Source organism: Patagioenas fasciata, chromosome 3 (assembly GCF_037038585.1).
Source record: "Patagioenas fasciata isolate bPatFas1 chromosome 3, bPatFas1.hap1, whole genome shotgun sequence".
Lineage (NCBI taxonomy): Eukaryota > Metazoa > Chordata > Aves > Columbiformes > Columbidae > Patagioenas > Patagioenas fasciata.
Genome location: NC_092522.1, coordinates 81,027,703 through 81,041,824, shown reverse-complemented (window position 1 = coordinate 81,041,824; position 14,122 = coordinate 81,027,703).

The following is a 14,122-nucleotide window of genomic DNA, read 5'->3' as shown; positions in this document are numbered from 1 at the left end:
CAGTGGGTTTTTGGCCCTTATCTGTAATTTATTTCCTGACACTAAATTTATCTTACAATGACTTGCTGTGTCTTAATGATTCCAAATACCAGTATGAGCCTGTCTTAAAAACATAAAGCACTCTATTGTTAAAAGCTCTTTTCTTTTTTTCCTTGTTTTAAATACCTTTCAGCTATAATTGATTTTTGTTTTTAAAATGCATTCATTTTACCCCTATGAATAATATGTATCAATTCAGAAATTTAAACAATTTACATAAAGACATACAGAAAAAGAGACAGAGGGGCTGACTAGAGCATGAGCTCCTGCTGGAGCAGGGTAAGCAATTTGAAAACTTACTTCCTCCTATAGATGGAGTGCAAATCATTACAGTTATACTTATTTGATTATATTTTACAGCAAAATTGCGGTGGGTACCTAGTTTAAAGCAAGAACATAAGCATTTCTGAAATATTCTGAACTACAAATCAGATAGATTATTTGAAGTACACAGTGGCTGAAAATACTTGAAGAGAAAGATATTGCACTTGTAGCACTTATCTATAGCCATGAGCTTCTAAAGAGGAGTGGGTGTGAAGCTGTGAAGAAAAGCAATTCCATTCTCAGTAGGCTACCACAGTACATTTTCAAAAGTTTCTAATTGAAGATATGCTTCATTTGCCTTAGCTATAAAAGAAGTCACATTTACTCATGATTATGTCTGTAAATGACCTCATAAAAAAGTAGTCTTGGAAAAAAAATACCAACAAAACAAGACCCAAACAAAAGTAATGTTTGGAAAGCATTTTTAATTGTGTGAAACTGTACATTTATTTTTTGCATTATATATCCAACATCAAGAGAGTTAAACTCCATGACGCTCAACAATTTAGAACTATTTTGATTGTAGGTATATTATCTGTATTTGGAATATACTTCGTTTTACAATGAAAATGTCATGTATTAAAGCTCTCAAAAACCATATATAAAACCAATGATAATTCTGTGACTAATATATTATGTATAGTCAATACACAGAGGGGATTCTTCAGGATGTTGTGATAAAAGTTTTTAAAAAGCTAACACATGAAATATGCAAGCAAAACCAAGAATTATGATACAAAATACATATTGATTTCACAGGCAACGAATTCTACTTGAATATGAAGACTACAGTGCTTTAAATGCCTTAGCCTACATGTGTTTAAACTCATACTTAAGTCTGTCAGCCATACTTGACCACACAGAGCACAGAGATTTATAGTTCATTCTGTTAAATGTGTAATAATTAAAGTTACAGACCTTCAGATTGCTTAGGTGTTTTTGTTTGTTTGTTTGTTTGTTTGTTTATTTCTTATTTGTTTGGTTTTGTGGTGTTTTCATTTTGTGGTGGATTTTTGTTGGATTTTTTTTGGTTTTGTGTGTTGGGTTTTTTCATTTGAGGTTTTGTTTTGTTTTGTTTTCTTAAGTAGGCTAGGAGAAAAAAGTAATCGATACATATTAAACAGAAGTTTTACATCCTAGAAAAAATCAAGAGGTATGACAAACCTTGTGACTAGTTTGCATAATTTAACTTCTATGAAAGTATGGAAAAATTAGGTGTATTGGTAAAATAATTAATACAAGTTTGTTTTCATTTTTTTCGTGAATATGACATAACTAGAAGGTCCTTCTACTCAGAACTCTAGACCAGCTAGTCTGAGAGTGAGAATGATCTTGCCTAATTTTGTATTTCTATCAGGGGAACTCAGTTGTCAATGGTGAAAAATACTTTTTTCTGAGATGTTGTTTGGGGTATTTAAAAGTAGATATAAAGAAATATACATATGTATTTTTTATTAAAATATGTGTTTCCTTCTGCTGATTATAAAGTCTGCTTTAAGGACAAGCAGATATGTAAATATGGGCAAGAAGAATACTTTTTCTTATTTGCACACTCACTTCCTTGGCCAAGCACTGCTGGAAAAGCCTTCAGTGTGAGCACAACTCACCTGGAAGTTCACACCTTTGGCTTCTACATAGGCTTCTCAGTCAATCGAACCAGAATAAAACACTGCAACACATGCATAGATGCTTGGTGTGCTTCAAGGTAATGTACCAGGGCAACTGTGAATTTTGCATACATTTCATTAATAATTTTTTTTATATTTCATGATGTGAAAAGGGTAACTGTTTCCTGACTTGGAACAGAAATAAATATCAGCAAATTGAATAGCAATCCCAGTCATATTCAATCATCTTTTCTTTCAAGCTTGTAATTTTTAATTTCTCCATGGAAAGTCTCTGGGAATGTAGATACTGTGCTGTAAAAATGTCTCAGAACTTAAATTTGCTGAATATAAAGCACCATAGTTCAGGGCTGATGGCTTTATCCTTCGTACCACCAGCCCCCATCTGTTTCAGTGTCCCAAATGGATCATTATCATCTATTGAACTTCAGCAAATATTGTATATATTTCTGCAAAACTAAATACTTTTCTGCAACTGTGAGTTAGAAGTAATTTTATGATCTTTTCTCTTAGCTCAGAAAAGGAAGGAAAATACACATGGGTTCGAATATTTTCTCTGTTCTTTCTAGAATAAAACCTGTTATATCAAATATTGTATTATGGAACTGCTCATTTGACACCATTCTAGGATGTTTTTGCCACATTTGCTTTCTTTTGAATTTTATCTGAACAAACTTGATATTTCACAAAATAAACTTTTGAAATACATACACAAGTTCACAAATTACTAATTAGCCCATTTTCTCTGTAGATCACTTTTTTTCTGCTGAGGAAATTTACCTTCTCTCTTTTCAACAGTTTGTTGAAATTACTGTGATCGTTTCCAGTTCATATATTCGAAGAAGGAAGGTTATTTAGCTAAAGGGAGCTTGTAAACATATTGTATGTAGTGTGCACGTATGAAACTAAATATAGTTATCACGTTATACTGCATTTCAACATAGCTTTCCAGTTTTTGAGCTGGTTGAACTGAGACAAAAAAGTTAAAGATGAGAAGAACTATAGTCTGCTGGTTTATTTTACTGACAGTTTCATTAAGTTAGTCAGTTCATGAAGTTTATGGGTGCTTTTCCTTATTTATCTAATTATGGGTGCCCAACAGGCCAACATATGCAATTTAATGGTGTAATTTGTAGAAGTTACATGAAACAGGATCCCTGCTGAAAATTTAAACAGGGTGTGTACCTATTTTGTGCTTCTATTACTTCATATAATGCCTTCCCAGATGATACAGAATAGCAAGTAAACAAAATGTTGATGATGCATGACTTACACCAACTGCTTGTGAATTGAAAGCAGATGTGGACAGTGGGAGGTTGGCCATTTCTAAATATAATACAAGTAACTGGAAAAAAAAAAAAAAAAGCAAGGTCTATCAGTGGTTTTTGAAGAATGTATCTCATAGTTAAAATCTGTCTCCTTTCAAGCAGGCAGTCGGAATGACAGTCACCACAATAACAAAAAGGAAATTGTTATCAAACACGCAATGTAATTAAATATAAATTATAAATGCAATGCAAATAAAAAAAGCACAGTAGCATCACTGTGATCATGTATGTTGCTATGTATCTATCAGGTTTATTAGGATTTTCAATTTTACAATAAAAACACTGGTAATATTCCAACCTGAACACCTGCAAGTATCACCGCCATTGCACTGTTATAACTCTACTGCTTTGTACAGAAATAATATTTGTTAAAGAGGGGGCACATGATCCACACACATTGCTTTTAAGTATAGTCTTGAATATTCTTACATGCTCTGGTAAAACAGATTGAACTCCATCAGCACAGATTCCGGAGTCAGTACACTACTCACTACCTGCATTTTCATTATAAATTTTTCCATTTTTTCCATTTTCAACTATTCCTTATCATAGTACTCTGATTAATTGTAATTCTTTACCTTCCCAGGTGCACTGTACTTCTCTCTCATAGCCATTTCCACAAATCAACTTTATTTACTGGTCTTTGGGGTTCTAACGTAGGAAAACTTTACCTAAAAGCAAGATATTCTAAGGGATACGCATAGCTTTTATTTCACCAATTATTTTTGGTATCTAAACAAAATAACCTCTTTCCTACCTTCAATTTACCAGACTTCTTTATTAAAGATCAATGTTAAGTAGCCTAATAAATGTCAAAGCTCTTGGTGTTTTCAGACTGTACCAAATTCAAGTTTATATTCAGCATACTGCAGTGAAGGTTACTGGTCTTCCGAGACTGTTTTACTAGAGCCACGTTAAATCACTTCCTACACACTGTGACTACATTTAACTTTCTCAACTCATTATTTTTCCAGTTCTCAATAAGTTTTTGGATATACTACTAACAGTTGTCTTTTTTTTTTTTTTTCCCCTGCTCTCTTCAGATTAAAGCCCCATTTGGTCCGGGCATTTTAGCAACTTTCAGAGGGTGAGACCATTCGTCCTGGTTTGATCCTCATTTTAGATCCATATTTTTTCTTTCTTCCATTGAAATTTATGTATTTTTTCTGGAATACAGAACTTTTCTTCCTTTCCTTATACTATAGTGAAAATCTTACACGACATTTTTACATCAGCTGATCCACATTTCAATAAATTACTAACTTCATTGTTTAGAAGTAGTACAAGTCTAACCACTAACTTATGCTTTTTAAAAGTCTTGGGATAAAAAATTCTATTTGCTTCTATTAATCTTCAGAACCATTTTCTGTGCACCCAGTATCTCTACTGGTTTTCTTAACTGTTAAAGTCACATTTACACTATGATTTTTCTACTCCTCTAAACAGGTTTCGTCTCTCATCTTGCTTTTCCTTAAACTTTGAAGAAGATTGCCAGAAACTGAAAGAAGATTCGCCAGAAGTCCCATTTCTCCAAAACAAACAGGAATCAGTCACGCTGACCCACACTGCCTGGCTTCAATAACTCATTGACCACACACAATTGTATGAAGAAGGAAAGGCTGAACGGGTAGTCACAATGCCCTCCACAGCAAGGGCATCTATCCTAGGTCCAAAATATTAGACCAGGTATCAAAACTACAAGATGACCAACAGTATGACTCATACCGGTAAACTTATTACCTTTATCTTTCGATAAATCTTTCAATTTATTTACTTGAACGAAAATCACAAGAAGGAACATTAAAACATCAAGATTTTGTATATTTTTATATTTATTTGTATACTTTTGTATGTTTTTTATTTCCACTATGCATACAGAGTTATAAATATTAATATACATATATATTTTTTCAACACAAGGGTACAGGGCAAAAGATTCAAGATGTTTTGGCCTGAGAGAGATCTATAACCCCTCTTTCGGTTTATTATGCCTAGTCACAGCAGTTTTAATGGTTCAGGTGAGACTTTATCTGTAATCTGTGTTAGACCACAGCCCCCAAAAAGCCTGGTTTTAGAGAACTGAATTTTTTTATATTAATCCAGTAACAGTATTTTAGAATAAAACCTTAATTTATGTACAGTATGCAGGAAAAATAACTTACAAAAACATGTTTTACACATGAGATATGTATTTATAAAAAATCTTGTTGCATGTAGTTAGCAAATTAATTTAACCTTTCTGATTATCCTTTAAGATTTTAGGACTGGAATATACCATTATTGCACTCTTAGTCTGTGTGCAGAACCTACAAATTGCTTTCTTTCTCTTTCATTCCCAACTGGTTTCTCAAGTTTTAGCAAACTAGTAATTGAATTTATCTACTTAGATAACTTAGAATAAATAAAATGTTCTCCCTGCATCTGCATAAGGAACAGATGCAGTCAGAAGTGGTTCAGCACTTCAGCAGACTGCTTCTGTCTGCGTCATCAGTGACTTTTACTAGTTTAGTAGTCTGATTTCCTCAAAGCTTTGGCAGCAAATACATTCTACTTCATACTTTTGCCTTTTATATGAAATGTAATATACTCTAATGAGTTTAGACTTGACTGTCATAGTAATTGTCGCAAATTTAAGGCTTTTAATGTATGAAATAAGTACAACCAGTAATGTACAATCAATAATTTAAATAAACAATTCTGAATCTGTTTTGGTACATCATTGTATTTTTAAAAAAATTCCACAGCTGGTCTGTGGTTTATTTTGAGACTCCTTAGGAGTATTTTTATTTTCCGATAATGGGCTATGTGTCACACAGTGGATCTTCCTGTGTTGATCAAGGTCTTTCTTGTTCTTGACTTCTAAGCAAAGCATCATTTATCCTAGGACACATGAGGGATGAATGACAGGATGAACAGTCAGGTCTCACTTCTTTCCCAGAAGAGGCAGGGCTGTCCAGTCTCCCAAAATATATCGCTCCACATTTCTTCATTGATTTTTTTTGCTTATTTTCAAAGTTTGTCCATCTTTAACCTACAGAGTGCAGGAAGGACTTGTTGATGTCTATTCAGTGCCATGATAGTTCAACTAGATGAGCCAACATATCTGCCTAGTACTATGTCTTGTAACTCAAATCTTTGCACCATATTCCCTTGCTCAGAGTAGACATGATCTGCATCCTTACAACACATCACAGAAGGTACTTAGATATCTAATCCTTATTAGTCTCACTAAGATATATGGCTTAGGGTCTCAACTACATGCAGAGATTTCCAACCCCTGGTCCTGCAGCAACAAGATTTAGAAGTTCTTCATCAATGAGTTAACCGAGAGTAGAATTGGATATGAAATATGACTGTAATTAATTGGTAAGAAAACATTATTGTAGGTTTACCATAACATACTTATGCAAGGTGTCAGAAAATAGTAAATTTGCACCTACTCTTCTTAATTCCAATATTCAAACTAATATTTTTTTCAGCATTTTTCTCTGAGTTACTGCATAACATGGATACACTAATTATCTTGTAAATTCAGAGTAATTAACAGTCCTAATTTTTGCTCATGTTATGAAAATAAATGTATTAATCAAAGTGGCTTTGTTTAAATAAGGGTAAGTATTGTGTAGTACAGAACTACCCATCACTTGTGAAATGAGATCTTCTATTCGAAAAGTTCTTCACAATTTAGTTAAGTTACAAATGTAATCAAGCTTGTGGTTAGCTTCCTGCTCTCTTATCTAATTACACTTTATCGTTCAGAAAACTGCTTCTGAATACCTTTTTTTAAAATTATTATTTTTACTGAAAAAAAAACCCTACAGAAATCAAAACAGTTTCTCTCCATCACCGTGTCTTATGTACTTATCTTCATCTTACAGAAACGCGCTCCCTGTCCCATTGGTGCCTCTGTGAATGATAATTGGTGTTTATATTTCCAGTCCATAACTGAGGGATTAAATGTATCTAAATCTTCTGCTGTTTACGGTATTTGAGATGTGTACAAAAATAAATAAGACCACACTAATTTATATAAATGTTAATTGTTGACACAGTAATACACTACTTACATTTATAAGTATTGACCATGCTTATCAGCTTAGTTTCTTACTTTTAGTTAAAACTCTTTAAAATGCCCTAAAATATGCACTTGAATATTTACACTCCATCTAATGAAGTCAATATAATCTATGCAAATTCATACATTTTTAGATTTTGCTTAATATAGCCTTGTAGGAATGAAGTTATAATCTTGAGTATGCATACTGTTGATTTACAAATGGATGATGTATGTGATTAGCCTGACTTTGTTCTATGATATGATGTGTAATAACCACCTGTGAAGTAGTCATCCTGAAAAAAATTGCCTTTCTATACTGCATGAGATTTTACAGAAGTTAATATATTATGAAACAATCTTTTAAGCTTAATCCATGCAGTGGACTGTGATATATCTATCTAAATCCATATTTCAGATACAGCAATAATTCTTATTTTTAATTTGCTTTTACATATGAAATTGTGGTCACATAAAGACACTGATTTTCAGTTTTTGATAAAGGTCTTGGGGTGTGGTTTTTTTGTGTTTTGTTTGTTTGTTTGTGGTTTTTTTGTTGTTGTTGTTTTGTTTTGTTTACAATTTAAACACAAGAACGTAGGGGAGCACGTAACAGTTGCTACCACACTTGCAGAAAGATTTCTCTGTCCCAAATATTACTGTTGAGAAGCTATTAAAAAAGTATAATTTCAAAACCATAGTTAATAGTGTATTTTGTATTGAAGGTGTAATTGAGATAGATGAATAACAATGCATACTACTACTATTGAAAATGTCTTTTATAAACCACATAAATAATGTAAGAACTAATATTGCAGTTTTAAAGGAGAGTGGATTTTTGACTGGCATAGGTCCTGCAGGTAGTGTGTGTGGATATGCAGTCCGTTATAAACTGTTTGAAAAAAGTTAATTAATAAGTAATGTCTTCAGAAAGACATTTTAAAATACCTTGGTTTTTTTTTTTTTTTGTCTGCATTCTACTAGTAAGATTGTAGACTGAGGTGACTTGAAGGATTTTTCAAATAAACTATATTTATTTGGCAAAAAGAAAACATATATATGTACAAAGCTTTACACTTAATTCCATCCCATAATGATGTTCTCTCAGATACCTGAATGAGACAATACTCTGAGGAACAACTAATAACTACTAGACCTTTCTTTGTCCTTTCTTCCTGCACCCCACCCCCCCTTCCCATCATTACCTACAAACAAAAAACTGAAAATAGATGTGTATTAAGGCACTGTTTTATCTATCCCGGATGCAGATTTAAATGATATGAGAAGACATTTTTTATTTCCATTTTCTACTGGTAAAGAGCTGCAGTTACTTTGCCACAATTTCATGGGTAATTCTCCATAAATAATTTCACAACATTACACAAACTTTAAATGACAACATCTGCATAGTGATAGGTTCCTTGGAAAGCTGGGAAATATACCTGTTTTTTTGACACGATCATAGTTTCTATGAGACTTCAGAAGTTTTGTTGATTTGTTTGTTTGTTGGTTGGTTTGGTTTTATTTGTTTGTTTGTTGGGGGGAAGGGGAATAATTACTGTTGACATGCATGCCACTGCTGATAATAATGCCATAATGTACATGAGGGCTCCTAGACTAGCAAAAATTTTGAAACAAAGTTCACATATGAATTTTGGTGTTGTTTTGTTTCAGTTTTTTCATTTAGGTTTGGGTTTGTTTTGTTTGGTTGGGGCATTTTTACCTTTTGTTTGTTTGTTTGTTTTGTAGTGGAAAAAACTATGTAAATATGTTATTACATATTTTACTTTAATTTTCTGTGCAAATTTCATTTTTGAAATCAAAACTACAGAGAACATTCAGTTATTCCTTTAAGAAGGATTTGTTGCTTTCTTTACACAGCAGAAATCCTCATGTATATGGAAATTATTGTAAACATATTCCTAGAATACATTTGACCTAGTACATGAATTTATATCAATGTGAACAAATTATTAGTTCAAAAGGTTTAATAGATACTGCATTTCAAGACATCATTACAAATTATTAAAAATGAGATATTGTGCAATTTTATAGGTACTGTCAAATAACTAAATTATTCTTTTCTTTTAATATTGGGTATTTGGTATAATTTCATGTGTTGGAAGAGGTGTACAAAATAGTTCAGAAATTTTAATATCCTTGAGTTTCAGATTCCTTAATCTAAGATTTTTTTTTTTGCCTTTCTTATTAAGGTCTCACATTCCCACAGGAATATATACACATAACACTATATATCAACAATGCTCTAAGACCCAGTTTTGTAGATTGCTGGTCAGCAGGAACAAATCAAAAAGAAGTAGCTTAATTTTGAAAATAAACTAAACACCGGGTATTGCATACGGAAAAAAAGAAATAATTTGGAATAAAATCATAGACATCAAAAATCCAAGTTCTTAATATTTAATTTGATCAGTCTTGATAAGGTTTAAAGCTTGTGCATCATTATCTTTAATGCTGCAGCATCTAGGGCCCTTCCTGCACTATAAGCAGAGATAGAGTATGTAGTTCCTGCCTCTTTCTCTTAAAGATGCTGTTTCACTAAGTTGAATATGATAATGTTCTGATTAAAAACATACAAAAAATGCTAATCGTGACATATCTTAAACATAGCTGGTCTCTTTCCAGGTAATAAGTTATTTTATATACTTTGAGCCACTAGGGAAACCAGCATAGTTAGATATACAATACTCTATACTCTGACTTATTTTTTTGCTGGAAAACTTCCAAAGGTAATACCTTTTCCTCTGTGTAATAAGAGCTCCATTCTTCGTAACTTAAGACTATGAGACCTCACACTTTTTTCTACTCAAATCCCAGTCTCAGAGACTCTGCATCCCTACTCTACCAGATTCACAAGAAAAGGACAAATTGTATTTTCCCACACACAAGTCTATAACTTCCTGTGTTGCCTCACTTGCAACCTACAACTTTATTACCCACCCCAAATGTTACAAAGCCATTCCATAATTTTCCTAAAGTGATTTACAGGTACCTTCTGTTAAAGTGCTAGCCTTCAGATAGTGATGCACAATATCCTTAAATCTTCTCTGGAGGTAATCTGTGTCTTTCTCACAGAACAGAATAATTAATTTTTCTTCTCAGTTGTGGAAAAAAAAACAGTCAAACTACTCCAAAATGCTGATCACAGCATAAAAATAGTAGCTCCCCACAGGATCATGAGCTGAGGTACTGGAGGAAGCTTACTGCTCCAAAGTAGCAGCTTTCTGTTAGAAAAACTGGCAATTTGCATTTCTTGGAGCTATTTTGCCAATTGCCTATAGTCTGAGACAGACTTTACTTTAAATGGTTTCTGCACACCAACACATACTAACAGGAAATATCATTTTAATGAAAGCAGTATAGCTTAAGCGGGAAATGGTTGTCAAATAACATTAAAGTGAGATTTCAAATTTTCTCATGTTGTTTTAGAAGGAGTGAGAAAAAACTTTTATTTTGGTCAGAAACAGTGTAACAAAAAAAAGAAAAGTTCAGAATTACAAGTATCACATAGATATGTGTGTTATCAGACCGTGAGTGGCCCAGACTTGTAAATTTGAAGTAAACAGAGCTGGAAGTTACATCCCAACCTTGTTTAGTTCGTTTCCTCTAAACAACATTAAACTATACCTTGCTCATAGGGAAACTGACAAAAATTTTGTCTAAATTGTTTAAAAACATTGACACCTCTACAAATTCCTTAAAGTACTTAAATAGTGTTGTCATCATTTTTTTTTTCATGAAATGAATCTTAAATTGTTGTTTTCTGCAGTGAATATTTTTGTCCTATGATGTGAAGAATAACTATTCCCATTTCCTTTGCATCAACTTCATATGTATTTCAATATTTTGTTTTTCCCCAAACTTTTCTCTGTATCGTATTTTCTAGACTCATGGTTATTATTGAGATACTTCTATAGTAAACTTCATCTTCAACATTAACACTTTGTTTTGCCTGGCCCAGGAAAGGACAAGCACTGATATTATGACCATTCTGAGGCAGGTCTTTTTAATCTCTCTCAATCTTTCTTAGTCTCAGGAAATAATAATTGAAAATGCAGTTGAATATGACTTCTTAGATCTCAGGCTGAATACTCAAAAATACACACAACAGCATTTATGAACATTTTCCTCCAAGTTTCCCCATTTTACTCCAACTTTCCCAAAGATTGCTATATTATTGGAGAGCTTTGAGTCTGCACATGAATTTTTCTTTGATGATTTTCCATTTCATTGACAAATTCCATAAAATCCTCTTTTTTTTTTTTTTTTGAATACAGGAACTTGCACACAGTGATCCCTGACATACTATTATTTAAAGTAAAAATATCACGTAAATCTGATTTCCAGATATAGGGATTAAATGTAATGTCTAGCAAACAAGATGATTAATAATAAACAACTTTTTCACTACTTTTTTAAAAACTGGTTTTCATTAGATTTCTTGAACTATCTATTATACAAGACTTTCAAAATAGAGTCCTGAAATTATTTCCTATTTTTATTTTTTCACATTTTTTACATAAGAAAAGTTTTAATACATTTAAACATCTAGCTGTCATTCACATCTGTCATACTTAGTGTTTAAGCAGAGAGGTAGAGAATAGCATTTACTATTTTGGGATAATGATTAATCTAAAAGACATCTGAAGTCATTCAAGTCAGCGAGCAGTGCCATTTCTCTAAGCAAAGATGAATACATTGCATGATTTACTATGTGCAAGAAAGTATAATGACTGTCACTTAGCAAGACAGCCAGACAGTATATTTCCCGATTTTCACACTTGCTTCTCCCAGAGACAAAAATCTTTATTGTTCTTTATCACCACTAGTCTTCAATAAAAAGAAATAGATACATAAATATTTTTAACATTAAATTAACTACTTCATGAGTATTTAAATGTTTCAGCTCAACTTGTTAATTTGCTAAAAATTCACATAAGGTCATATTATAAAATAAATTTCTATAATCATTTTTGCGTAACAGTTATTTATTGATAGTATTATGGGCTTCCAGCAGTCATCAATAGCTAGATCTTGATGATTAGTTTAAGTGACAGAACACCACAGAAATACTAACAATAACCCATTTCTGTGAGTCATTTGGTCTACCTTAACATGTTGTAATAATCTAGCATTTCTTGTTACTGTCTTGCACTATCTGCTACCTGCCACTCTTTGTGTCCTTCAGAAAAAATACTAGAAAATGAGATTAAAAATCTAGCAATGTTGCTACGATAATTTAATAAACAAAAATTAGTATTAATACAGACTGTATACATACAAAAGGATATTTTACATTTAACTATCCAATACAGTCTGATTTTATCACAGTTCTTCATGTGTAATATTTACCACAATGACTAGAAAGTTAAGTGAGTTGAAGAAATTAGTTCCTGGAGGCAGAAACTTCATCATAGTTTTATTATATAACAAATTCACATCCTATGTTTTTTCACTAAGAGATACATTTTAAAAATATGTTTTTCAGGAGATAATTAAAAAATAATAATATTATTATTTCCATTATTTTCAGGTATCCATTTTGCTTGGAGTACATATATACTTACAAAACTAGGCATATAAATTACATCATGCTTAACCAACCTCATAGCCTTTTATGAGGACATAACGAGGTGGATAGATGATGGCAAAACAGTGGATGTGGTCTACCTTGACTTCAGTAAAGTATTTGACACAGTCTCCCACAGCTTCCTCGCAGTTAAACTGCGGAAGTGTGGTCTGGATGATCAGGTAGTGAGGTGGACTGTGAACTGGCTGAAGGGAAGAAGCCAGAGAGTTGTGGTCAATGGGGTACAGTCTAGTTGGAGGCCTGTATCTAATGGAGTACCTCAAGGGTGAGTACTGGGACCAGTACTATTCAATACACTAATCAACAACTTACATGAGGGAATACAATGCCCTGTCAGCAAGTTTGCTGATGCTGGGAGGAGTGGCTGACACACCAGAAGGCTGTGCTGCCATCCAGCGGGACCTGGACAGGCTGGAGAGTTGAGCGGGGAAAAATTTAATGAAGTATAACAAGGGAAAGTGTAGAACCTTGCATCTGGGCAAGAGCAACCCCAGGTTCCAGTATAAGTCAAGGAACGACCTCATAGAGAGTAGTGTAGGGGAAAGGGTCCTGGAGGTCCTGGTGAACAGTAGATTCTCCTCCCCCTCTACTCTGCCCTGGTGAGACTGCATCTGGAATATTATGTCCAGCAAAGTAAACTTTGACTTAAGACCACACATGTCTCTTTTCTTTCTCAATATGAAATAAAAGTGTTCTAGACTGAAATATTATTTTCCTAACAAAAAGGTGCAGTTGTACAAAATTCGCACTGCATTCCTTTAAAAAGTAAATTTACTATTTATTTGAACAAATTATATTTATTTTAATGACTTCCCAATTGTTTTAAAAGTCCCACCAAATTACAAAACACTTAATGATATTTATAACTCAAGAACTTTTAAAAAACCTTTGGGCTTTGCTGACAGTGTTGTCAAAAACACAGCTTCCATGCTTCCATTGCAAATACACATAGTTTGCATTGCAAATGAAGCTAGAAAATTAATTACATTTCCAGCATATAAAAACCAAGCAACCAAAAAAAAAAAAAAACAAGATCGCACATAGCCACTGACTTCACAGATAAAACTTTGGTCATCTTCAGGAAAAAAGTGCTCATCCTACACATAGATATGGCTGATTAAACCTTTTGATCTGTCAGAGA